Here is a 26,606-nt window from a genome sequence, read left to right on the forward strand (position 1 = left end):
ATCCTCCCTCACGAAGGGTGCCGGGAAGAGGTCTCTTGACGCTCCAGATCTCGGAAGTGCTCCGTCGGCGGAACGATGGAGAAATTCACGATTCCAGAAAATCTGCAAGGTTTTCCTCTCAGGGCTCTAAATATAGGCCAAGGGAGGGCTCCGGAGGAGGTGGGACCCACCCAGGCGACCTCGTGGCGCGGCCTAGGGCCTGGCCGCGCCAGCAGGCTGCCTAGGAGGCCCCTGGCCCCCTTTCGGTGATCCAGAAGCTTCTGTTTCGCTGATTTTTTATATATTTTTTCTGGATTTTTTCGGGCTTCAGAAAATTGGGTAAAAGCCCGTGCAAAACCGACATCAGCAGACAGGAACTGGCACTGGGTGCACTGAGTTAGTGAGTTGTGTAGCAAAACATATAACAATGTCACCCAAAAGATCATGGAACAAGCAGAAATTGTAGATACGTTTGGGACGTATCAATAACTCGTGCACTTATTATCAGTAACTCTCTATCTATTCAGGAGATTCACAAAGATACAAGTACCCCGAGGAGGAGTGTTTGGGGGTTTGGTTATCCTTTCGCATCCTCCACCCATGGTAACGTGAGGGTACTCTATATATTCCAACCCCTCCAGAGGTTAGCGATCAATCTAGTAGCTAGAGTTCTCAACTAATTTTTTTTTGTTTTGAAAAACACACGTATTTTCCAAAATACAACACCTATCACTAATGGGCTCAAGCTCTTGGCACCAATAGTCCAAACATTACTCAAATCAATACCCCAAAACTATTGCAAGTTACTACTATACTTAAATAGCAACCTTAATTACCTACTCATGCAAGACACACAACTCAGTGCAACAAGCCAACTCTCTAAACAAGATAAGCATGATAACTCAAGAGAGTTCCAAAAGCAACCTAAATAAAAGCCCTTAAAAAGATAAAGCATGAAAACTAAGAGCTAAGCATGACAGCGGCTATGAAAAGATAAAGAACACACAAAAAGATAAGCATGAAAACCTATGTTGTGTTGTAGGGTGGAGTGGAGTGTGTTTCTCTCCCAAACAAACAAGGCTAGGTACCAACTTGTTATGAACAGCAAAGAAAACTAAAACAAACTAAAAAGTAAAGAGCGGGACGCTCCAAGCATAGCACATAACATATGAAGTGATAAAAATATAGCGTGGAGAAGGACGAACTGATGATTGTTGATGGAGAAGGGGATGCACGGGGGTATCTCTTCCAAGGTCTTTACAGTTTCAACACCCCTAGTAATAGGTATACTCGTTTTGGGTTGAGGAACCTTGAATACATGAACGAACTTAGGTTCCTTACTTGTGGGGGTTTCTACCTTTTTAGTGTTGATGGAGGATCCGCATCATGGGATTTAAGGATCTCCAAAGTTTTGTAAATTTTGTGCATGGAGCTATCAAGTCTATTTAAGTTCCCTTGAATCCTACGATCTACTTCATTCATTTTACCCATGCTTGGCATCTTTAGCTCTATATTCTCAAGTTTACTCATAATGTGAGCTAAAGTGATATCATCCTTTATGTCAGCAATAGGTGGGATTCCAAAAAGATTTTCCATAACGCTAAGAGCCTCCCAAACGGGAGCTTCCAAGAAATTCCCACCTATTGTCGTGTCAAGAACAAACCTATTCCAAGTAGTAATACCAACATAAAAATTTCTACACAAAATAGTGGTGGATTGTTTCTTGGTGGCTCTATCTTGAGAATCTTTAATTCTATACCGTGCATCTTTCAAACTTTCTCCTACCCTTTGTTTGAAGGTAAGAATCACTCCTTCGGGTGCGACACCAAATGCAAAGGACTTAGACATACTGACTAAACAAAGCAACTAATTTTTTTGTGGTTTTTGGTATAAGACTATGAAGCAAAAACTAGAAAGCAAACTAACAAGACAAAAAACAAAGGTAAAGGATAGCGTGCAACTCCCCTATCTTGAAGACTGGAGTCCCCAGCAACGGCGCCAGAAATTTGCTTGATGACAAGTTGATGGATATACTTCTCGCCCCTCGTTGGTTACCCCAAGTGGAAGGTGGAGATGTAGTCAGCAGCAGATTTCCCTTACACGGGGACTGTAAGGTTTATCGAACCAGGAGGACTCCGAGGATCAACAAGTAGGTGTCCGTTGCTCTGGCGCTAGCAGAAGACGTGGACCTGCACACACAACAAATAACTTTGCTCCCAACGAGTTCAGAGAGGTTGTCAATCTCTCCGGCCTTATAGTTTGCAAAGGATCAAAACAGAAGCGGGAATAGTGATAGTGATTGCAATGGAAAAGTAAATAAAAATAGCAAATGGTGGAGGTGTAAGAAATGGTGGTAATATGGACCAGAGTCACATGATGTTCACTAGTGATGTCTCTCTCCCAAAGGACGATAAACAACTATGCATGGGTACACAAATTACAGCTGGTCCATTGACAGAATTATGAACACACCGCAATGCTAATCATGCTACTAGAAAGTTAGAGGCTCAAAAGTAATGGGCAGTACGCCAAGACAAGTAGACCATTTATTCATCAGCATCTACTTACTAATCATACACCTTGAGATATCTATCCAGAACATCTCGCTGGTATTAAGTTGCGAGCCCCACCCAAAGTGTAAACTCAAAGCAACGGACAACTGCATTAACGAACTTTGCGTAAGGTAAACAATACTTGCAACAGCGGTCACAAGCACCATTGTTTTCTCCCTGGTGGCAACAGCACATCCCCTAGTCTCATGTTTGTGTCACTCAAGCTAGACATCAGGGGGCATGAACCCACAATCATGCATAACGCTCCCTCTTGGAGTGACAGTCTACTACTCGGCCAAAGCAATAAAAAGCAATGAAGAACACGCATGAATCACTAAATAACATAATATAAAAGGATAATCAAATATATAACTCATCACAAACTGAACATAATCTCATAATCCATCGGATCCCAGCAAACCAAGCATAGGAACAGCAGGAAAATTACATAGATGTCTTGATCATGTAGGGCAGCTCACAAGGGTTAATCATTGAAGCACAAGATTGGAGAGAAGACATCACATAGCTACTGGTTATGGACTCATGGTCCAAGGAGGACTACTCACAGCACGTTTTGGAAGCGTCCATGGTGATGGAGAAGCTCCCGGAGGTCAATCCTCCCTCTGGCAGTGTGCCGACAAGAGGTCTTCTAACGCTCCCGATCTCAGGAGCGCTGCGGCGGCGGAACGATGGAGAAATTCGCGATTCTGGATCTCCTGGAAGGGTTTCCTATCAAAGAGGTAAATATAGGCCGAAGGAGGGCACGAGAGGAGGTGGGCCCCACCCAGGCGACCTGGTGGCACGGCATGGAGGGGGGCCGTGCAGGGAGGTCGCCTGGGTAGGCCCTGGCTCCCCTCTGTTCCATCTTCATGCTTCGTGAAGCTTTCGTTACGCTGATTTTTATATGTTTTTCTCGTGATTTTCGGGGCTCTATAAATTTGGGTAAAAGTCCCTGCAAAAAAGACATCAGCAGACAGAAACTGACACTAGGTGCACTGAGTTAGTAGGTTAGTCCAAATATGTGTAAAACGGTATGGAAGTGTAGCAAAACATATAACAATGTCACCCAAAAGATCATGGAACAAGCAGAAATTATAGATACGTTTTGGACGTATCACCAGCTCATTTTCTTCAACGCGCACAACTGATGATGCTGAAGACCTTGACGACACTGATGCGATGAACGAACCCAACGCTCCTCCTCCACCAAAGAAGTGATTTTCTTCAAGGGCGTTAGTCCTCAGTTTGGTCCCTTTTCGACACTTGATGGCAAAGGGGGAGAAATCTGAGTTAGTCTTCAAGCAGGTCTATTTTATCAGTTTATGGGCTTTTGAACTATATTTTCTTTAAGTTACAACTCTCGTTCTTCTAAAATGTTTGGTTGTATGAGTTGTAAACTTATTCCCGGTGGTGGTCTGACACTTTTGAACCACTTTCTTTCGTGCTTATTCCTCATGATGATTAATGCATGCATGCTCAAATTCGATAGACTCCACTTTCCATCATGCATTTCAATTTCCTCAAGTCATATATCAAATGCCTGCATGGATTACAAGATATAGGGGGAGATCTCCATGGTATAAATCCTCAATGTGCATTTGTAGTCCAAAGCAAATTCCTCAAATATGCACATCTTCAAGGGGGAGTCTCTCTATATCTTGCATTCCCCATTGAAAACTTAACCTATTTGTCATCAATCACCAAAAAGGGGAAGATTGTAACTGCATCAAGAGCCCCTTAAGGATTTTGGTGTATTGGAGACTTATAGGTTAAGAGACTAATATGTTTGTGAGTGTACACAGGCTCTATAAGTCGCTGAGGAGTTTGAGTTATTCAAAGAATATCAACCCCTAAAAATGTATGTCTTGGGCTGAAGACTTTGGTATTTCCTCTTGAGGCTTTGAAAGTGAGGAAATTGGTCTTTTCGTGAAGAAATCAATGTGAAGAATCTGAAGCGTGAAGACTTTCATTTTCATAGTTTCATTTTCTGTATTCTGTGTCATAGTACCACCATATTGTTAAAGGGGGTCGAGGTAAAACTAAGGAAAAGTTTCGAAGTGATGCTCATCTCAAAGCCTACACATTCAAACCCTTGGAATGAAGCCTTTGGAAATCATCAACAGCTTAGTCAAATTCTTCAGTGACAGAGACGAAGATCTTCTGGTCTGTGAGGAATTTTCTCTAACTAAGGAGTTAGGTCTTCGCCAGTGCGAAACATCTACCTGTGAGGAACATGAGTGACCTGAGGACTTTCACAATTGAAAGGTTTTGACTATTGTTGTGTTGGGCGCCAGCTGTCCCCAACCTTGTCCACCTAACGATCATATCATTGGGGCATTAATAAATAGCCACCCACATAACCACTAGTTTATTGGCTACTCCGCAAGAGAAACTGACACTTGTAATTTGAGAGCAATCCAATCCTCGAAGACTTTGAGAGAAAATCATCGGTGAGGAAAAAACCCCAAACACCCAAACCAAAACCCAAAAACCCCAAAGTGATTGAGCATCACTGAAAAGATTGTTCCTGTGTGGAACCGGCGCTTGTTACCTTTGAGGACTGTGCATCCTCCAAACAGTTAGGTGTCATGGTCTAGAGCATCCAGCAGTGAATTGTGGATCATCAGGTGACCAAGTTTGTGAGGGTTTGGAAGTCTTCCCTGAAGACATACCACGAGTGTTGGGTGAGGACTGTGTGTCCTTAGCTCAAGGAGATTACGGTAAGGACTGTGTGTCCTGGGACTGTGTGTCCTTTGGTTTAAATACCAAGTCGCTCCAAACCATATGTACGACTGTCACAACAGTTGGAACTGGGTCACCAAATCACTGTCTTCATCAAGCAACTGGTTCTAAATCCTCAACCCGTTCATTTCCTCAATTGTATGTTGACGAATTTAATCTTTACTGTTTGAAAGTTTTGACTAAAGACTTTCTCTAATTCCTCACCTCAAATTCTTCACTTCAATTATTCGTGATCTGTTTATCCTGATCATGCGACCTATGCAACCTGAATGTTTCATTTCACTCTGACGACTAAGTTATAGTTGTTTTTCCACATTTGTTTGAGTACTTATTCCGCTCCACTCAGTTCGTGGCTAAGGACTTTCCTCACTAGGAATTTCCTCAGTGGAAAATTTGTAAAAATTGCCTATTCACCCTCCCTCTAGTCAATATAACGCACTTTCATTCATTAGTCTATCACCGAACAAAGGAGCATCTGATTAAGGCGAAGCACCACCATCGCTACAAACATCAAAGTCTGGAAGTGCTGTTTGGGATGATTACTGCCCAGCTTCAACTTTTGTCCTGAGCATAAGTGAAATAGAGGAAAATAAAAGCAAGTTGGAGAACGCGGTAGAGGATGAGGGGTGGCAAACGTACTGTCCACCGCAGACGTCGAGTGGGGAATTGACTAGGGCAACCTTCTTTTTCCCAAAGAGGGGGAATCGAGCAAAGGTGCTACCAACATCTCGGGTGAGCCCATTCCTCTAAAGTGCGAGAGGAGAATACTAATGTCGCTTGAACTACATCGTTTTTCCCCAAAGAGGAAGGGATGATGCAGCACAACAACGGTAGGGTATTTCCCTCAGTGATGAGATCAAGGTTATAGAACCAGTAGGAGAATCACGCAACACTATGTAGATGGCGCATGCACACAAATAACAAACACTTGCAACCCGGCGTAAGAGATGGGTTGTCAATCCCTCACGGGTAAAAAGATCTTTTAGACAGGGATGGGGTGTCTGAGTAAGGTTCAGATGCCAGAAAAGATGGATGTAGATCTTCTTTAGACATGGATGAGATCAAGCGGGATACGGGGCAAGGGTGGTTCTTAGCTTCTTCCCTGTCCTACCTTCTTTGGGTTCTTCAAGCCGCAATTGATGGAGGCGAGGTAAGCATGTTCTCTAGATCTGGTTTGATGCAAGAAAGGAGGATGAAGAGGAAGAAGCCCCCCCCCCTCTCGTGGGCTTGTTCTTCAACAAAAGAGAGGAGATGATGGTGTGAAAGGATCGTGAGGACAGGGGACCACGTGGGGCTGGGCTAAAGCGAGGGAGGAACTCGTGAGGGCACTCGGGAGCGTACCGGGGCGCGCGATCGATGTGATCATGTGGAGGGCCCAAGCGTGACGATCCGGGTTCCTTTTCTAGTGTGTGTTCGCGGGGCATTTGGATGTTGTTTTCTTTTCTGACAAGTGCACTCGCTACCGCGAACGAGCGTCGGTGCGCTCGCTATAGCCGCGTCCTACAAATAATGGTAACCAACAACATGCCTTAGTTGTTGTGACTTTTATAATTCTTTTCTCTTCTTCAATAAGACACAAAAACACAGTGGTTTCTCATATTTTTGGTTTATTTATTTTTTGTATTGCTGTTTTTTCCTATGACTTTTTTTCTTTTACCTTTTTTGCCTTTTCATTTTATTTATTTATAAAAATTCTTGAAGTTTTCTTCAAAAGAGTTCATTTATTCAGACTGAGAAGTTGTATTTAAATTCCTGGAATTTTCTTGAAAACCATGAACTTTTAGGAATTCAGAAACGTCGTTTTATAAATAAGTGCACTATTTTTCATATCCGTGTAGTTTTTTTTCTGAAATGAAAGAACTTGCTGAACCTTTTTTTCACTTTTGAATTTTTTTTATTGGCAAAATCAGTGGCCATTTTTGGTTAAATCTAAAAACCAAAAACTTTGTCATGCGGAAATTAACTACAAATATGATTTGAACCATTTACCACCCCTCATTTTATTGAGAAAACCCTATTCACCGCTCTGTGCGAAACTGTGTTGGGGCTTCACAAAGAGCGGGAGAGCAATCGCTTTTTAAATGGGATGGCACGTTAGTTTGTGTTGCAATTTCCGATTTTGGGAACCGGTTCACAACCGGGTTTTACGTTTTTAGAAAACTTCTAGAAGGTTTTCTAAATTGGTTTTTTCTTTTTCATTTCTTTATTCTTTTCTATTTCTGTTTCAAAAAATATTTTACAATTTTTAAAAAATCTTCTCGAGTTTAAAAAATATTCTGCCTTTTTCAAAAAAAATCTTATTTTTGAAATGAATTCTTAGGATTCAAATTCGTTTTAAGTTTTAAAAACAATTATTAAGATTCAAAAATTGTTCATGCTTTAAACAATTGTTCTCGCTTTCACATTTGTTCAGGATTTTTCAAAATTGTTCTCAGCTTCAAAATTTGTTCTCAAAATTCAAACAAAATTTGTGCTTTAAAATTTCCTTTGAGCTTCCAAATTTGTTTGAGGTTTTGAAATTTGTTCTCAGTTTCAACATTTGTTCTCCAGATTCAAAAAATGTTTGTTCTTTAAACAATTGTTCGCGCTTTCAAATATGTTCACTTTTCTTAATTGCTCTTGATTTTAAAATTTGTCCACAAAATTCCAAAAATGTTTGTGCTTTAAAATTTTGTTCGCGTTTTCAAATTTGATCTGGGTTTTTCAATTTTCTCTCCTTTTCAAAATTTTGTTCTCAATATTCAAAAAATGTTTGTGCTTTAAAAAATTGTTTGAGCTTCCAAATTTATTCACTTTTTTTAAAATTGTTCTCGGTTTCAAAATTTGTTCTCAAAATTCCTAATATGTTCGTGCTTTAAAATTTTGTCCGCGCTTTCAAATTTGTTCGGGGTTTCAGAATTGTTCTCCTTTCCCAAATTTCGTTCTCAGGATTCAAAAATGTTCATGCTTTCAAAAATGGTTCATGCTTCCAAATTTGTTCACGTTTTTGTAAAACTGTTCTTGGTCTCAAAATTTGTTCTGAAAATTCAAAAAATGTTGATGTTTGAAAATATGTTCCCGCTTTCAAATTTATTCGGAGCTTTTCAAAATTGTTCTCCTTTTCAAAAAACAATTCTCAATGTTTGAAAAATGTTGTGCTTTGAAAAAAGTTCACGCTTCCAAATTTATAAACAATTTTTGGAAAGACATTTTTGTTTCTAAAATTTTTTTTTCTTCAAATAAAAAGTAAAAGGAAAAAAGGAAAGAAAAACGAACCAAAACAATATAAACAGAGAAGGAAAAAATTTACAGAAATAAAAACTTGGCCGGCCTAGTCGGGGCACCCTTATGTGGCGCAGGGCTGCCTGCCGCAATGAGCGGCGCTGCAATGAGGTGCACCCCAACTGAGCCAGCCCTGTTTTCTTTTTTTCCAGTTAACTTTAAACTTCTCTGTTTTTTTTGTATTTATTTGGTTCGGTTTTTCTTTCCTTTTTCTTTTTCATTTTATTTGAAACAAAAGTATTTTCCTAATTTGAAAAACAATTTTAAAAAAACATGTACAAATTTGGAAGCGGGAACAATTTTTTAAAGCATTAACATTTTTTGAATATTGAGAAACATAAAATTTTAAAGTAGATTTTTTTCTAAAATCCCCGTATAAATTTTAAAGCACATAGAAATTTTTAAAGCATGAACACTTTTTGAATTTTGAGACCAATTTTTGAAGCACAAACATTTAAGAAAATGTGAACAAATTAGAAAGTGCAAACAATTTTTAAAGCAAAAACATTTTATGAAAATCTTGAGAACAAAATTTTACGAACCCCCAAACAAATTTAAAAGTGCGAACAATTTTAAAGAACGAACATTTTTTATAATTTTGTGAACTAAATTTCAAACCGAGAATAATTAAAAAAACGAGAACAAATTTGCTAGTGCAAACAATTTTTTAATGCACGAACATTTTTTGAATATTGAGAGCAAATTTGGAAACCAATATTTAAAAAAAAACGTGACAAAATTTAGAAGCGCAAATAATTTTTTGATGCACAAACAATTCTTTAATCTTCAGAATGAAATTTTCAAAAACGCTGAAAAAATTTGAAATCGGAACAAATTTTGAAAGCATAAAAATTTTGGTATTTTGAATACAAATGTAGAAACCGAGAACAATTTGTTTTTTAAATGTGAACAAATTGAAAGTGCGGACAATTTTCTAAAGCACGATCATTTTTTGAATATTGAGAACAAAATTTCGAAAACAAGAACAATTTTGAAAATATTGGAACAAGTTTGACCGCACGAACAGTTTTTGAATTTTGAGAATAAATTTTGAAACCGAGAACAATTTTTGAAAAATGAACAAATTTGAAAGCGCAAAAAAATGTTTAAAGCACGAACATTTTTTGAATCTTTAGAACAAATGTTGAAATTGAGAACAAATGTCAAAACCCCAAACAAATTTGGAAGCACAAAGAAATTTTTAAAGCACGAATTTTATTTGAATTTTGAGAACAAATTTTGAAGCTAAGACCAATTTTTAAAAAGTATGAACAAATTGGAAAGCGCGAATAATTGGTTAAAGCATGAATAATTTTTGAATCTCAATAATTGTTTTCAAAACTGAAAATAAATTTGAATCTTAAGAACAAATTTTGAAACTGAGAAAAAAATTAGGAAAAGACAGAACATATTTTGAAAATATTTTTTGTAAGTTAAGAACATTTTTCGAAACAGAAACAGAAAAAAAGAAAAACCCAGTTCAGAAAACCTTCTAGAATTTTTTTTTTTTTGAGGGGTCTATTATCCAAAGCAGATTATGTGTTACAAAAGCATGTCTAGTTAAAAAAGAAAAACCAAGTCAGAAAACTTTCTAGAAGTTTCCTAAAACTGTAAAACCCGGCTGGGAACAAACCGGACCCTGCAACCCCCGCTAACGGGCCAGCCCATTGAAAAAGCGATCCAGCACCAGCTTAGTGCGAAAATCCGACAAGGTTGCGCACTGCACGACGAATAGGGTTTCCCCAATAAAAGGAGGGGCGGTAAATGGTTAAACTCATATTTGTAGTTAATTTCCACAAAGCAAAGTTTTTGGTTATCTCGATTTAACCAAAATAAATTTTGAAACTGAGTGCAATTTTAAAAAAAGTGAATATATTTGGAAGCGCAAACAATATTTTAAAGCATGAGCATTTTTTGAATTTTGAGTACAAATATTTGAAAAGGAGAACAATTTTTAAACTCTCCAAACAAATTTGAAAGCGCAAACAAATGTTTAAAGTACAAACATTTTATGAATTTTGAGAACAAATTTTGAAAGCGAGAATAATTTTAAGAAAACGTGAACAAATTTGGTAGCGCAAAAAAAATTAGATACACGAACATTTTTTGAATCTTGAGAACAAAATTTTGAAAAGTAGAACAATTTTGGAAAACCCCAAAACAAAGACAGAACAATTTTTTAAAGAACAAACATTTGTTTCATTTTAAGAACAAATTTCGAAACTAAGAAAAAATTTATAAAAACATCTACGAATTTGGAAGGGCGAAAAATTTTTTTAATACACAAACAATTTTTTAGTCTATAAACTAATTTGAAAACTTGCACATTTTACAAACATGGAATATTCTTGCTTTCAAAAAAATGTTCTAAATTACAAATAATTGCCGTTTTTAAAAAGTAAAATCATTACTTCAAGAAATGTTCCAGATTAAACAAATTGTTTGATATTTCTAAAAAATGTTTGGGATTTCAACAAATTCGAAAAATTATTCCGGTTTTCCAAAAAAAATCGTAATTTGAGAAAATGTTCTGAAATTGAAAAAATGTGCCGGAATTGACAAAAGGTGCCGAATTTGGAAAAAAGTTCCGGAATTTTAGAAGTGTTGCAGAATTTGAAAAAATGTGCCAGGATTTGAAAAAATGTTCTGGAATTTGAAAAATGTTCCGGAATTAGAAAAAATGTTCCGGAATTTGAGAAAAATGCTACTAAATTTGCGAACTGTTCTTGGATTTGCAAAAAATGTTCCGGAATTTTAACATTTTTTCAAATTCTGAAACATATTTGAAACAGAAACATTTTTTCTTCTGTTTTTTTTCTGTTTCAAAAATGTTCCAGAATTTTAGAAAATGTTCTGGAATTTTAAAAATGTTCCGGATATGAAAAAATGTTCTTGAATTTGAAAAATGTTCCAGAATTTGAAAAAGAGCTACGAAATTTTAAATAATGTTTCGGAATTTGAAAAAAAGTTCTAGAATTTTAAAAAATGTTAAAAGGAGACTGAAATTTTTTGGAACAATTTTACGAGAAAAGGTTGGAATTTTAAATAATTTCGGCATAAATAATTCCTTATTTTGAATACAAAATAGAAATCCAAGTCTCAACCCGCGCTATATATCGTTATACTATTCTGTGCCCTTTATGTTAAGAAGCTCAAATTGGTTTTGTTGGCTAACAGGTTGTTGTTAGTGGCCTGCCCTGCGCTAGGTCTTAGGATCGAATTCTTTTATTGTTTTTTGCCGCGTGATAGGAAAGCAGCAGAAGCACGATCAGTGGGCCGGCCCAGGCGGAGGGCTGCCTGTGAGAAACCTCGTCATCCTGCCGCAGAATGCGGCGTATAGAGGCAATTCATCATGGGTCCTTGCTTTCTAGTTTAGCTAGTGTTGTGCCGCTCAAAAAAAGGCCGGTGCTGCCCCCACCTCCCGCCGCCCTAGGGCTGCCCATTTTACACTTTTTCTCTCTTCTCTAAGACCTTCAAAAACATTCCGGTTTTTGACTTTTGTTCATAAAATGAAAAAATATGATAATATTTGAAAAATGTATGCGTCATTTGCAGTTTGTGTTCCACATCAATTGTTGGGGTTTTTTGTAACAATTGTGCAAAAAGTATTCAAGTTTATAAAATTCCAAATTCTTCATAAATTTTAATAAATCATTAGGATATAAGAAAGTTTTTGTGTTGATTATGGTGGGAAAAAATAAAATAACAGAAGCATTTAAATTACAAAAAACTACATGATCAAAGACGCACCTGTTTGGCCTAGTCTATCACACACCTCGTAACTGGTGTTTTTTTAGACTATGGGTAAATGATCCCAACTTATTACATCATTCTTGCATGGACATATGAGGAATCCATGCCATGTTTAAATGACTTCCGACACAGCTTGCACATTGCAACACGTCCGGCTATTTATCGGCCTTTTTCACCGAAAAAACACCAAGAAATGCATCACCTGTAAAAACCCAAATAACGTGGCATGATGTCCTTAAGTGGTAAAAAAGCTGGTGAAAAAGTTGAGGCCATTTGATGTCGAAAAACAACTTGCTTTCACACGGACTCTTCTCGTCCACTCGAACACTGCCTGTTGCACAATGGTCTATTTTTCGACATCGTTCAAATGACCCCAAATTTTTCAAGTATGTGAGGATACCTATGGTAGGCATCCATGCATGCTTTGAATGAATTTCGATACCGTATGCAAGTTGCGAGACGTCTCGCCATTTATCGACCTCTTTTACAGAGAAAACTCCGGATAATAAAAAAGTTGTCCAAATCCAAAGAACTTTTCATGGTGCCTTAAACTGGTCCTACAAGGCCATGAAAACAATTGGCGCCATTTAAGGGACGTCAAGAAACGAGGTGCTTGGAAACGGACCCTTTACGTCTGCCCGAGCACTCTCCATTGGAAATCTCAAGAGTGGACCCAAATTTTGCAGGTGGAAATTTCCATAGTAGGCATCCATGTCAGGTTTGTATGATTTCCGACATCATATGCACTTTGCGACACGTCTCATCATTTATCGATTTTCTCACCGAGAAAGCTCTAGAAAATGTAGAACTTATCAAAATCTCAAACAACTTGGCATGGTGCCTTTAATTGGTCATTTACGGGCATGGAAATTTTTGTGTCATTTCAAGAATGAGCAGAAACAGTATGCTCTTAGACGGCGCCTTCTGGCCTACCCCGGACACCCTCCGTTGACCATGATCTAGTTTTGGACATCCATAACACGAATTCAACATTTGCAGGAAGGTCGACATGTCCATGATAGGCATCTGTGTCAGGTTTGAACAATTTTCAACAACGTATACAAGTTGTGACATGTCCAACAATTTATCCGCCTTTTTTCACCAGAAAACTCCAGAAAATGCAAAATTTGTCGAAACCTAAACAATTTGGCATGGTACCTTGAATTGGTCATGCAAGGCCATTGAAAAAATTGGGCTAGTTCAAGGACGCCCATAAACAACATGCTCTCAAATGAAGCCTCTAGGCCAAACACCCTTCGTTCAATATGGTCTATTTTAGGACACCCTTGAAATGACCCAAACTTTTGCAAGGTGGCATTCCATTGTAGGCATCCATGTTAGGTTCCAACGATTTTCAACGTCGTATGCATGTTGCAACATGTTCGGCCATTTATCGACATTTTTCGACCGAGAAACTCCAGAAAATGCAAAAATTGTCGATAACCAAAGCAACTTGACATGATGTCTAGAAACACCGTGCTCTTAAACGGGGTTTCTCGCCTACCCACACGCTCTACTTGGAAGATGGTATTTTTGAACATTTTCTAAATGACCCTAATTTCTGCAAGCAGGTGGCATGCCCATCGTAGACATCCATGTCATCATCGCAAGAAACGAATATTTAAAATCACAGTTTAAATCCTAGATGCCTTTTATAAAAGTATTCAATAAAAAATGAAGGAAAAGATAATTTAAAACACATACTTAAAATAATGTTTTGTTATTCCAAAAAATATTTCAAAATTTTGAACAGGTTCAAAAATAATAATAAAGTTCAGAAAGAACAAGAATGAATTAGCAAAAAGGAGAAAAAACAAAAATAAGAAAATGCTAGGCCTTGGCCCAACTAGGCGACGACATCGTTCACATCGGGCGTCTGTTCAACCCGCCAAGCGCTCGCGCCTTCAGAAAAACTCAGGGGTATAAATAAAGTACCCGTTTCCAAAATTTGTTAAGAAACTCATAAATTTAAAAACGTCAGGGGGCATAAAATAAATATTGGCCTTTCAAAATTTGTTCAAAATTGAAAAAATGTTCCCGTTTTCAAATCTTTTCTACACAAATACAAAAAATGTTTGATAAACTCAAAAGATATGTGGTTTCAGTTTTTTACGTGTTTTTCTTATTTCTTTGAAATTCCAAATTGGTTAGTGCTTTTTTTAAATGCTTTTGATCAATATGTTTTTTGCACATTTTATAAAATGTTTGTGTTTTGTCATTCTGAGCAATTTATAAGCACACAAACATTATCTTTGGAATTTATGTACTATTTATTAAAATACGGATACCTTTATGTTCTGAACAAATTTTGAAAAAACGAAATTTTTTCATATTTTGAACAATTTTTTTGAAGTGCGAGCATTTTTTGGAGGATTCAGTTTCTTGTAAACTCAAAAAACACGAGAAAATTATAAGTCATGTGCGGATATACCTTCTAAATTGACATGGTAATTTGAGGTAGATAAATGGTATTTGCCTTGTATTGCTAGTTATCAGGGGCTTGTTGACATCATATTTTAGCATGCAAGAAAACATAATTAAGATGGCTTCAAATAATAAAGTGTTCTACATGAAAAAGTTCCTGAGTGTTGATTTGAATGTTTTCTAAGTTTTGGCTATCATCGGCTGATTTCATCTCGAAGGTCGAAACTGTGTTCAAAGTACTGAGATTTCAAATTCAGAGTACTGCTCCGTCAATTAAGCCCGCAGGACAGCATCGTATGGAAAAATATTCAGCACGAATCGTCTTCGTCTCGTCGAAACGATCAATTTTTATATATAAATCGTCTCAATACGAATTTGTATGCAAAATTTAAAGCCACCGGAGTGTGACCCTACTAGAGGCCAAAACTGGTGCGCCCAATCAGACACAAGTCTGATAGGTAGGGCCACCGATTGTTTGCTAGACCAAAAGCTAAAGACAAGCCGAAACGACTATCTGCATGACCTTGTACAGAAAAATGTTCTACATGAAAGTTGTGTGTATCGTTGAAACGTTCAACATTTCTTTTGGTCTCATCATCATTTGAGATAATATACGGTTGGTAAAATCTCTACAAAATTCGGACATCCTAGTCAACTACAGGACCGAATCTGACTCGAAGTTAAAGATGACCTCGTGGAGTATTCAAGATGGCCTTATTTACAAAATTAATTAACAGAAGAATTGTTTGTCTTGTTGAGCCGATTGATTATGATATATAAATCGTCTCAACCAGAGATCGTACGCAGATTTTATGGTTCGTGCAAGGAGCAAGGCATGAGTTTGGGTGAGTTTCGGGTTGAATCCGAGTCAGATTGGAATTGGGACTCTAAGACGTGATTTGGTGTAATTTTCTTGTAAGGAAAACATAGATAAATCCTTTGCTTGTACGGGAGGTGATGGCCGATTGAAACAACACTCAATCGAACAAATCAATCTACTACTTTTTTTTATCTTTACCTTTATCTCTCTCCCTTGTTCTTCTTCTTCCTCGTTCTTCATTCGTTCTTCGTTTGGAGGGCAGCGGTCCACGAGGCCCTAGGGGCGGTCAGGTCGACCTAGGGTAGCCCATAGCCGTTGCACGCCTTGACGGGGTCCCTTCCGGGCGTGTGGGGTTTCGGGTCCTTAAAAGTGCCTGTCGGATTGCCTACATACCACGCTTCTGGACGGGTCTCCTTCGACGTGAGCTGTGGTGCATCACCCTCGATGTTGGAGGTACATGGTGACGTGTTCGTGTGCGAACACACTTTTTGGCGACTCCGCTAGGGATGAAGCTTTAAACAGTCTCCAGCCCGTTCTTGCTACGAAGAGATCGTCATCTAGGGTTTGCAATCTACAAAGGTAATATGAGTACCCAGTTCACTTATGTAGATGCAAATAATGCATATGTTGTTGCTAGATCGTTTAATGAGCATAATGTATCGGCTAGCCCTAGTTTTATCCATCATGCATCTAATTATGTGCAACAGCCGATTCAGAATAATCTCCATGCTTCTACCACATATAATTTTAGCAATATGCAACATATGTATTCGAACTCCCATGCATCGGCAACCCCACAAATCCATTTGCCGATGAACAACATGATGAGTTCGGTTAATCAAGTTGAAACACCCCATATAGGAACTTTCCATAGCATGCAAAAAAGTGTTTCACCTTTTTATTCATCGACAACTAACTTACAATATGTTGATCTAAACATGACAATGGATAGGGGTAGTTGCCATGCTACTACTGGTTATTCGGCCAATTACACTCAAAACCGTATGCTACACACCATGCTACTAATTTTTTGGCGCCATATGCAATTGTGGATATTCATAATTCGGCTCCGCACCTTCATGCTAATGGCCGAATAAATGAAAATTCTACTAGAGCGGATGTGTCTTCATCTAATACCGTAGCATATAATATCGCCCCTCGGCAACTTCGGAATTTCGGCACCATATCATTGCTGAAAGAGTCTAAAAGCATTGGAGGGTAACCATATCCAGACTGGGTAATTGAGAACAAGCTTACATTCTCTTGGGATTTGTGCAACTATGTTCGCCAAGAACTAATAGATGGCTGGAGGCCTCGTGATTTTGCCGCTGTAAAAGCTAGAGTTATACAAATGATGCATTTTTCCAGTGTTGTAGCATCCTATGTACCTCCTAAACCATTGCAAAGTTTTAGCACCTCATTACTGAAAGAGTCTCAAAACATTGGGGGCAATCCCATGAAGAGTTGATTGGAATTGAGATGAAAAAAAATTAAAGCTCGCCAAGCTGGCATGTGGGCAAAAATTAGACAAGAGCGAGAAGCCTTGCAAATTATAGAAGCAAAAGGTATTGATTCAGATAACTAAGACAATTCGGTTATTAAAAAGACGAATAAAATAGTACATGTACCGAATCTATTCAAGAAAAATAGGATGACAGATTGTTGGAGAGCTATTCGAAAAAGGAAGAAGATATCATTCAAGTCGTACAACCATCATGCTCTTATAACATATTCGAAGAGGTATTTCTAGCAAGTGATTTACCTATTTTTTGATTTGGTCGTAACATTATTGTTGACGCTTCTATAAGAAAAAATCGCATAAGTGATATTGAAAGACCAATGAAGAAGGGTAATTTATTTGTTAGCAATAAAATCGTTGTAGAACATATCAATCAACACATTGTACCATTCATAGAGACTGATAGTGACTTATTATTGCAGCCAAAGCTTTCCTTATTGCTTTACTTAAAACTTATATCGAAGTGGGTAGCTTTGTTTGCTCCATACTTGGCTTAGACATGGTCTCAATTGAGACATGTATGTTCTAACTATTTTGATTTCAGAAACTTAAAGCTAAGGTTATGTTCTATTGATAAAACTGATGATGATATAATATCTTATCCAAAGACATCAGAGATAGAGTGCAAAATGCAATGCATAGCCGAATGGGGAGATTCCAAATCTTAACCATTCGTTTGCTTACCTCCAAAGCCGTTCGCACATCAAGATCGGCTAGAAAACAAGAAGTATACCTTCAATTCAAGCATGTGTGATCAAATATTTGATTTTTTTTTTCTGAAAAACAATTACATTAGAATTCTTGATCACCATGTCAAGCCATCAATCCAAGGACGAATGTATTGTAAGTTGCACGATTCGTCCGAACATAATTTTGAGGATTGCAACATGTTTCGTCCAATAGTTAAATCGGCCATTGATAAAAGACGATTAAAATTTGTTGAAACACCAAGGGATGGCCAGTCTATTTCGATTACTCCTAGTGGAAAACGATTTTTGCATCAGCTGCTTCAAGACAATTCATTTAAAGATGAGAAGGTAAAAAATACAGGTGATGGGATCAAGCTTTCATGTAAAGAAGTTGTTCATCAGCAAAATGAAAATATTGTTGAGGGCGAGAATTCCATTGAAGATACAATGAAGACGCCAAGTACTCGGGGCAGCAAGAAAATCCAAAGATTGATGCAAGCACAACCAAAGAAAGCGAAGACCGAGGCAATCACAAAGGTAAAAATCCAAAATTCACTTTCGCGCAACTATTGGAAAAATATCAAAAGAGAAGAGGGGATAAGAGTGCTTGTTGGCCAAGCAATTCAAAAACATCAAGATTACCCCCTAGGCGCAAATCCGAAGACCGGTATTGGCGAAGGGAAAATTTTAATGCATCATATTCAAATCCATATTTTGGGTCGCCAATGCCATGGATACCTCCCTATGCTCATGTCGATCAATATCTATCATGGGACAAATATGATACAAGGGCACGTTCTCCATCTTATGTTAAACCATCTCACAAGTATTATGTGTTCGGAAAGCAACTTATGTTTATTGAAGGCCCAAGGGGCATATATATATTACACAAGACTTGAGGTGCAAGGAAAGTAAACATAGACTAATAAGGACTCCTAGACTCCTAGACTAATATTAATACTTCCTAACACCCCCCCTCCCTCAAATGCAAAGCGTATGCAATAGCATTGCATTTGAAGAAGTGTAATACTAAAAAAATGATAATCCAAATCCGCGTCTTGAGAGTGTCGTCGTAGCATGAAGAGTCTTCAAAACTTGTCGAGTCGCCGAAGGAGATAACAAAGAGATGGCACATCAGAGGTAGACACCGCATCACTTGAAGATACAAGATAAGTATCAAGAGAAGATGGGTTGTCAAAAGAAGATGGCACATCAAGAGGAAGACACCGAAGAGATGGCACATCAGAGGAAGACACCGCATCACTTGAAGATACAACATAAGTATCAAGAGAAGATGGGTTGTCAAAAGAAGATGGCACATCAAGAGAATAAAGCATTGCACGGAAAATCATAGTCCACGACAACCGTCGGTGAAAGAAGCTCGGCGGATAAGGCACGATGGACGTAGATCGACAATGCAAAAGAAGTACAGAAAATCCTATAGAAAACAACAAGGGCAAATAGGCCACAAAAGTTGCATAGAAAGGATCAGGACCAAAGAAAAGGCCGACAGACTAAGGTATGGTGGACTCGCATGGCATGAGAAAACACAAAATAGCAATGGATTTGGTGGACGCAGCGGAAAAATAGAAAACTAGAAAACACACACTAGATTAGGGATGATGGGAGCGGAAGAGAAAAAGTAATATCATGGCGGCGAAGGCCAATTCCAACAAGAGTGTGCGTGAGACGGTCTTGACCGTGTAGAAGGTGGTTGCTCAGTGCGGGAAGCCTGAGTCAGAATACCAGCAGTACCCGTCGAGGAAGAACCTGAGGCAGCGAGCAGACGCTTAAGTCGCAGAATATCCTGCTCGGTCAAAACGATGGCTGGAGCTGACGAAGTCTCTGTAGATGATGATTGCGCCTGGCGCAAGTGTTTCTTCTTCGTGTAGCAGTGGGACTCAATATGACCATCTTTTTTGCAGTAGCCACAATGTGGACGGGGGCGACCTGAGACTCCAGAAGGAGTGGGCAAGAGCGGCGGAGCACTCGAGTGAGAAGGGATCGGTGCAGCAGGGGGCGTAGAAGTAGCCGAGCAGCGAGCACCGAGGGAACCTCCAGCAAACCAGCACCACGTAAGCAAGTCTCCTCAGCACGAATCTTAGAAAGCGCCTCCATGAGAGAAATACGGCCACGAGCAAACAACTGAGCACGCCGAGGCTCAAACTCCTTACGGAGCCGAGACAGGAACTCGTAGACGCGATGAAACTCCAAGTTGGTCTGGACAGCCTGGCAATAGGGGCAAGTACGACAACCAGCAGTGCGGAGAAAATTGAGCTGGCGCCAAATAGCAGAACTCTGTGTATAGAAGTCATCAACAGTACAGTCACCTTGATGAAGAGCATGCTCCTGACGAACCACAGAGAGGTATAAGGCATCACCAGAGGGCGCATAGCGCTGACGAAGGCGAGTCCACATCTCAAAGGCAGTAGGAAGGCCCAGAAATTCAGAGACATACTGAGGCAGAACACTAGCAGTGAGAACAGCTGCAGCACGAGCATCATCATCAAGCCATTGGGTGTAAGCGGACAGAGCACCGTGATACACCTGAAGAGTCTCCTCATAAGCCAAGACCTTCGCATCATAAGCACAGATAGCAGCCTCATCAGCAACCTTAGCTGCATCCTTCGTAGTCTGAGGAGCATCCGCAGGAAGAGCCGGAGGGATCAGCGGACTGGGAGCCACAGGACGAACCAGACGTGATGGACAGCAGACCTCGTCAGAAAGAACACCCTAGAAACGGATGCCACGCATGTGAATGCGCATAAAGCCAATGAACTCGGTGTAGTTACTACCATCAAAGATCACCGAACAGCGAGGGACAGCAACATAGCCTCATGCAGTAGACATCTTTTTTTTAGAGATCACGTCGAGAGAATCCCGCGAAATCCGACGAATTCAGCAGCGGGGGGGGGCGACGAGATCAGGAGCTGGTGGCGATCTAGGCGACAGGATCAGCGGTGCAAGGGCTGACTAGTTTGACTCGAGATCGGGAACAAAATCAGCAATGGCAGGTGGATGTTGGGGAACGTCGCATGGGAAACAAAAAATTTCCTACGCGCACGAAGACCTATCATGGTGATATCCATCTATGAGAGGGGATTTCCGATCTACGTACCCTTGTAGATCGCACAGCAGAAGCGTTAAGAAACGCGGTTGATGTAGTGGAACGTCCTCACGTCCCTCGATCCGCCCCGCGAACCGTCCCGCGATCCGTCCCACGATCTAGTGCCGAACGGACGGCACCTCCGCGTTCAGCACACGTACAGCTCGACGATGATCTCGGCCTTCTTGATCCAGCAAGAGAGACGGAGAGGTAGATGAGTTCTCCGGCAGCGTGACAACGCTCCGGAGGTTGGTGGTGATCTAATCTCAGCAGGGCTCCGCCCAAGCTCCGCAGAAACGCGATCTAGAGGTAAAACCGTGGAGGTATGTGGTCGGGCTGCCGTGGCAAAAGTTGTGTCAAATCAGCCCTAAAACCAACGTATATATAGGTGGGAGAGGGGGGGCCTTGCCTTGAGGCTCAAGGAGCCCCAAGGGGGTCGGCCGAGCCAAAGGGGGGGAAGTCCTCCCCTTCCAAACCGAATCCAACTAGGTTTGGAAGGTGGAGTCCTTCTCCCTTTTCCCACCTCCCTCTTTTTTTTCTTTTTTCTTTGATTTTCTTCCTATGGCGCATAGGGCCTTCTTGGGCTGTCCCACCAGCCCACTAAGGGCTGGTGCGCCACCCCCAAGGCCTATGGGCTTCCCCGGGGTGGGTTGCCCCCCCCCCCCCCGGTGAACACCCGGAACCCATTCGTCATTCCCGGTACATTCCCGGTAACTTCGAAAACCTTCCGGTAATCAAATGAGGTCATCCTATATATCAATCTTCGTTTCCGGACCATTCCGGAAACCCTCGTGACATCCGTGATCTCATGCGGAACTCCGAACAACATTCGGTAACCAACCATATAACTCAAATACACATAAAACAACGTTGAATCTTAAGTGTGCAGACCCTGCGGGTTCGAGAACTATGCAGACATGACCCGAGTGACTCCTCGGTCAATATCCAATAGCGAGACATGGATGCCCATATTGGATCCCACATATTCTACGAAGATCTTATCATTTGAACCTCAGTGCCAAGGATTCATATAATCCCGTATGTCATTCCCTTTGTCCTTCGGTATGTTACTTGCCCGAGATTCGATCGTCAGTATCCGCATACCTATTTCAATCTCGTTTACCGGCAAGTCTCTTTACTCCTTCTGTAATACAAGTGTCTTTACACTAAGTCACATTGCTTGCAAGTCTTGTGTGTGATGTTGTATTACCGAGTGGGCCCCGAGATACCTCTCCGTCACACGGAGTGACAAATCCCAGTCTCGATCCATACTAACTCTGAATCGGGATGGGAGCCGCGCACGAGAGAATCCCCTGGATCGGGACGGGAGTCGCGCCTGGATCAGGACGAGAGCAGCGCCTGGATCGGGAACCAGATGCGGACGAGACGGGATCGGAGCACGAGTTGCGCGTGCGAGAAAAAACCCTAAGGCTCTAATACCATGTTAAGAAAGCAACTTATGTTTATTGAATGCCCAAGGGGCATATATATATATATATTACACAAGACTTGAGGTGCAAGGAAAGTAAACATAGACTAATAAGGACTCCTAGACTAATACTAATAGACTAATAAGGACTCCTAGACTCCTATACTAATACTAGTATTATGCAGCTTCGAGAAGATCAACATTTGAACAATCACATGTCAAAGGCCATTTTGATTATAAAGTATCGGTCCAAAGCACGAGGAAGAAGAAATAGGTGGTCAAGCAAGTGTATTGCGTTAAAAGAGATGGTCGTAAGAGTGCTATTTCAGATCTGATCTCAAATGAAAAGGAGCCAATTAAAATGTTGGCATTGGTTAATAAAGGCAATGGGGCAAGTCAACCAAGTGTCGAATCTAAAGAGAAGAAGTTGAGAGTGCACAAGGCCAAAAAAGAATTTTCATTGAATGAAACAGAATCACAACCGAGGTGCCCACTCGGCTTATCATATTGGCAAAAGAAGAAATTAAAAAAACTTAGTGCACAAGAACTTGAAATGAGGAACATGGCATGGGTTCCCAAAGGGGGCAATCAAAAGAAAAGTGATGTGCAAGATCCATTGCAACAAGTACAACAAAACCAAAGAAGGAGAAAAATGAAAGCAATAAACAATCCAGCCGAAGGTTTCCATCACCTCATCAAAATCTTTGGTCCAGACGTTAATCATATTCTTAAGCTATGCCACCGATGCCAATGCCATGGTGTTCATCCTCAAGTATGATTGGTTATTCTCCCTGGACTTATTTTGACCCACGGATGCAGTATAATCTCTTACATCATGCAAAGGTATTACCACATCATCATACATTCGATTAGCTACACTTTTGTTGCTGATGACCGATACACAATTATTGTCCTAACAGTATAGACGGATGATATATACTTATCGTCCAAATAATATAGAAATGACCGAGGAGTGTTGACATCGTCCTTAGAACAAACACTAAACAAGTTATTTTTCGGCACGCAAGCTTCGTCGAAAAATAGGGGGGCATGTGTTGACACCAGATTTTGGCATGCAAGAAAATATAATTAAGATGGCTTCCAATAAAGAAGTGTTCTACATGAAAAAGATCCTGAGTGTTTATGTGAATGTTTTCTAAGTTTTGGCTATCGTCGGCTGATTTCATCTCGAAGGCTGAAACTGTGTTCAAAGTGCCGAGATTTTAAATTCAGATTACTATTCGGTCGATTAAGCCCGTAAGACGCCTCATATGGAAACATATTCAACATAAATTGTCTTTGTCTCGTCGAAACGATCGATTTTGATATATAAATCGTCTCAATCAGAATTTATATGCAAAAGTTAAAGCCACCGAAGTGTGACCCTACCACGAGGCCAAAAACGACGTGCCCAATCAAACACATGTGTAATAGGTAGCGCCACCGATTGTTTGCGAGGCCAGAAGCTAACGACTATCTGGATGACTTTGTATAGAAAAGTATTCTACATGAAAGTTGTGCGTATCGTCGAAACGGTCAACATTTTTTTGGTCTCATCATCATTTGAGATAATATACGGCTGATAAAATCTCTACAAAACTTGGACAGCCTAGTCAACTACAGGATCAAATCTGACTGGAAGTTAAAGAAGACTTTATGGAGTATTCAAGATAACCTTATTTGCAAAATTGATCAACAAAAAAATTGTTCGTCTCGTCCAGCCGATTGATTTTGATATATAAATCGTCTCAATCAAAGATCGTATGCAGATTTTATGTCCCGCGCAAGGAGCAAGGCATGAGTTTGGGTGAGTTTCGGGTTGAATCTGAGTTAGATTGGAATTAGGACTTATGACGTGATTTGGTGTAATTTTCTTGTAAGAAAAACCTAGATGAGTCATTTGCTTGTACGGGAAGTTGAACCGTCTCTTATATATATTGAAGGTGATGCCTGATTGAAACAACACGCAATCGAACAAATCAATCTACTACTTTTTTACCTTTACGTTTATCTCTCTCCTTGTTCTTCTTTTTTCTCGTTCTTCTTTCGTTCTTCGTTTGGAGGACAGCGATCCACGAGGCTCTAGGGGCAGTCAGGCTGACCTAGGGCAGCCCATAGCCGCCACATGCCTTGACGGGGTCCCTTCCGAGCGTGTGGGGTTTCGGGTCCTTAAAAGTGCCCGCCGGATTGCTGCGTACCGCGCTTTTGGACGGGTCTCTTTTGACGTGAGCTGCGATGCATCATCCTCGACGTTGAAGGTACACGGTGACGTGTTTGTGTGTTAACAGGGCGGACCCAGAAATCAGTGAAACCCAGGGTTGAGCCCTTATAATCTAAGCTTTGACCTTAAATTTGTTAGAAATTAATTACATTCCTTCGGGAGATGCTTCATAGGATTTGGGACTCAGCCCTTGGCTGGAGCCCAGGCTGCCCGGGGTGTAGTTCTGCCGCTTATTTCCCCAGTTTTTTTGTGCAGTCAGCATTATCGACATTTTTTTGCGGTCTGTCTCCCCTTTCTTGTTGTCTTTGTAACATCATTTCAGATTGTTCATTAATAAAGACTTACCTCTAGAGCAAGTTATAATTATCTATGGTAGTAGCCAGCTTTGTTTAACCAATTTGAATGGTGTACATGCCTTTCTACAGTGTTCCATCTTGTTTAATGGAGTAGCTTGCAACCGGTTCAATCCCCGGTCGAGCATATCATTGTTCAGGGGGGAGATTGCAACCAAGATCAATGCACATGTCAGTAGGGAATCAAAGATCGGTCGATGAGCTTCTCAATATGGATGTTACCGGTAACAAGGTAGAGTAGCTAGCTATTTGTAGTTCTTCGTCTTAAAATAATTGTCTCAACTTTATACTAGTTTTATTACGCAGTTATATTAAGATTAAGATACTTATTTTAAGATGGAGGAAGCAAGATTTAGCTACGTGTGGTCGGTTAAAGCATGGTTAATAGTATAGCCAACTGATGGCTATAAGCATTTTTATAGTTCACCTTATAGCTAGCTTGTACAATAGTTAGCTGTAAAATAGTATTACTTTTATTATATATGACCCATCTTTCATTCTCAGAAAGCACCTAGGAGCACGTGCTAAAGCTGACTCTTCACGAAGAGCCCGCTTCCTTTCTCTCTCATCTTCTCTTTCATCCAACTTAGCAAAAATATAATATTTTAATTCTTACAGCCTGCTGACTGTATCTTATTATACTTGTTCTTAGTCTGTTACTCCATGGATCCTCCTCACTGCCATTGAATAGATTTTTGTATGATTTTTCTTTTGTTCGGGGCTTTATGCTCCTATCGCGGTAGTGCCAGTCTACACAAAGTAATGTCACATCTGAAAATTAGGCATCTCTATGCTGCACTTTTAGTTACATTGATTATAATGCATAAGTTTGAGTTCCTTTTTATTGCCAGTACTACCTCCGTTCAAGTGTATAAGGCATGCGCGTAGTTCTAGGTTGTCAATTTAACTAACTAAATATATATTATATGTGATAAAAATTACATATTCAGAAACTACACCCTCACATGAATCTAATGGTATATTATTTATTACATATAATATATATTTAAATAGTTAAATTAACGACCTAGAACAACGCGCATGCCCTATACACCTGGACGGAGGGAGTACAGTTTATCTGGACTAAAAATAAAAATTAAAAATCATATGCAGACCACTTCGAACGGTGTGAGTTTTCCCACGCCACGCCATCACTTTCAATGAGACCGAGCAGTTGGTGGTTCTGGTAAGAAATTTTCAGCGGTGGTTCCCGTAAACCTTTAGCGTTTTCGTGGTTTCCGGTAAACTTTACAAAAGAAAGCTTTCGCTCCCGTTTTTTATATATAAAGGAAAGATCAATATCATTCCAAACAAACGCACGTCACCATCACACACATTCAAAGTAAGACACATAGACGTTGAATGCAGCAACACCATCTGTAGCACCATATCTAGCCATGGGCAGCCTGGCCCGGATGGTCCGAAAATCTCGGGTTGGGCAGGGCCCAAACGTGCCATCGGGCCGGGCTCGGACCTGGAATTTGAGCGCAGTGGTCGGGTCGGGCCGGGCTCGGGATTGACAAAGAATGATTCTACGTCGCAATCGGGCCGGGCCAGTCGGGTCCAGTCGGGCTTTTTCAGGCTCGGGCCGAGCTCGGACCCAATATTTAGGCCCGATAGTCGGGCCAGGCCGGGCTGGGCCTGGGTTTTCAGCACCCGTCTTTTTTTGGCCCGTCCCTGCCTGAAGAATGCCCAGGTATACCTAGCACTACCATCACGAAAAGAAGAAGCCGCATACGACGAACCGTGGACTCCAAA

Source organism: Hordeum vulgare, chromosome 6H (genome assembly GCF_904849725.1).
Source record: "Hordeum vulgare subsp. vulgare chromosome 6H, MorexV3_pseudomolecules_assembly, whole genome shotgun sequence".
Classification (NCBI taxonomy): domain Eukaryota; kingdom Viridiplantae; phylum Streptophyta; class Magnoliopsida; order Poales; family Poaceae; genus Hordeum; species Hordeum vulgare.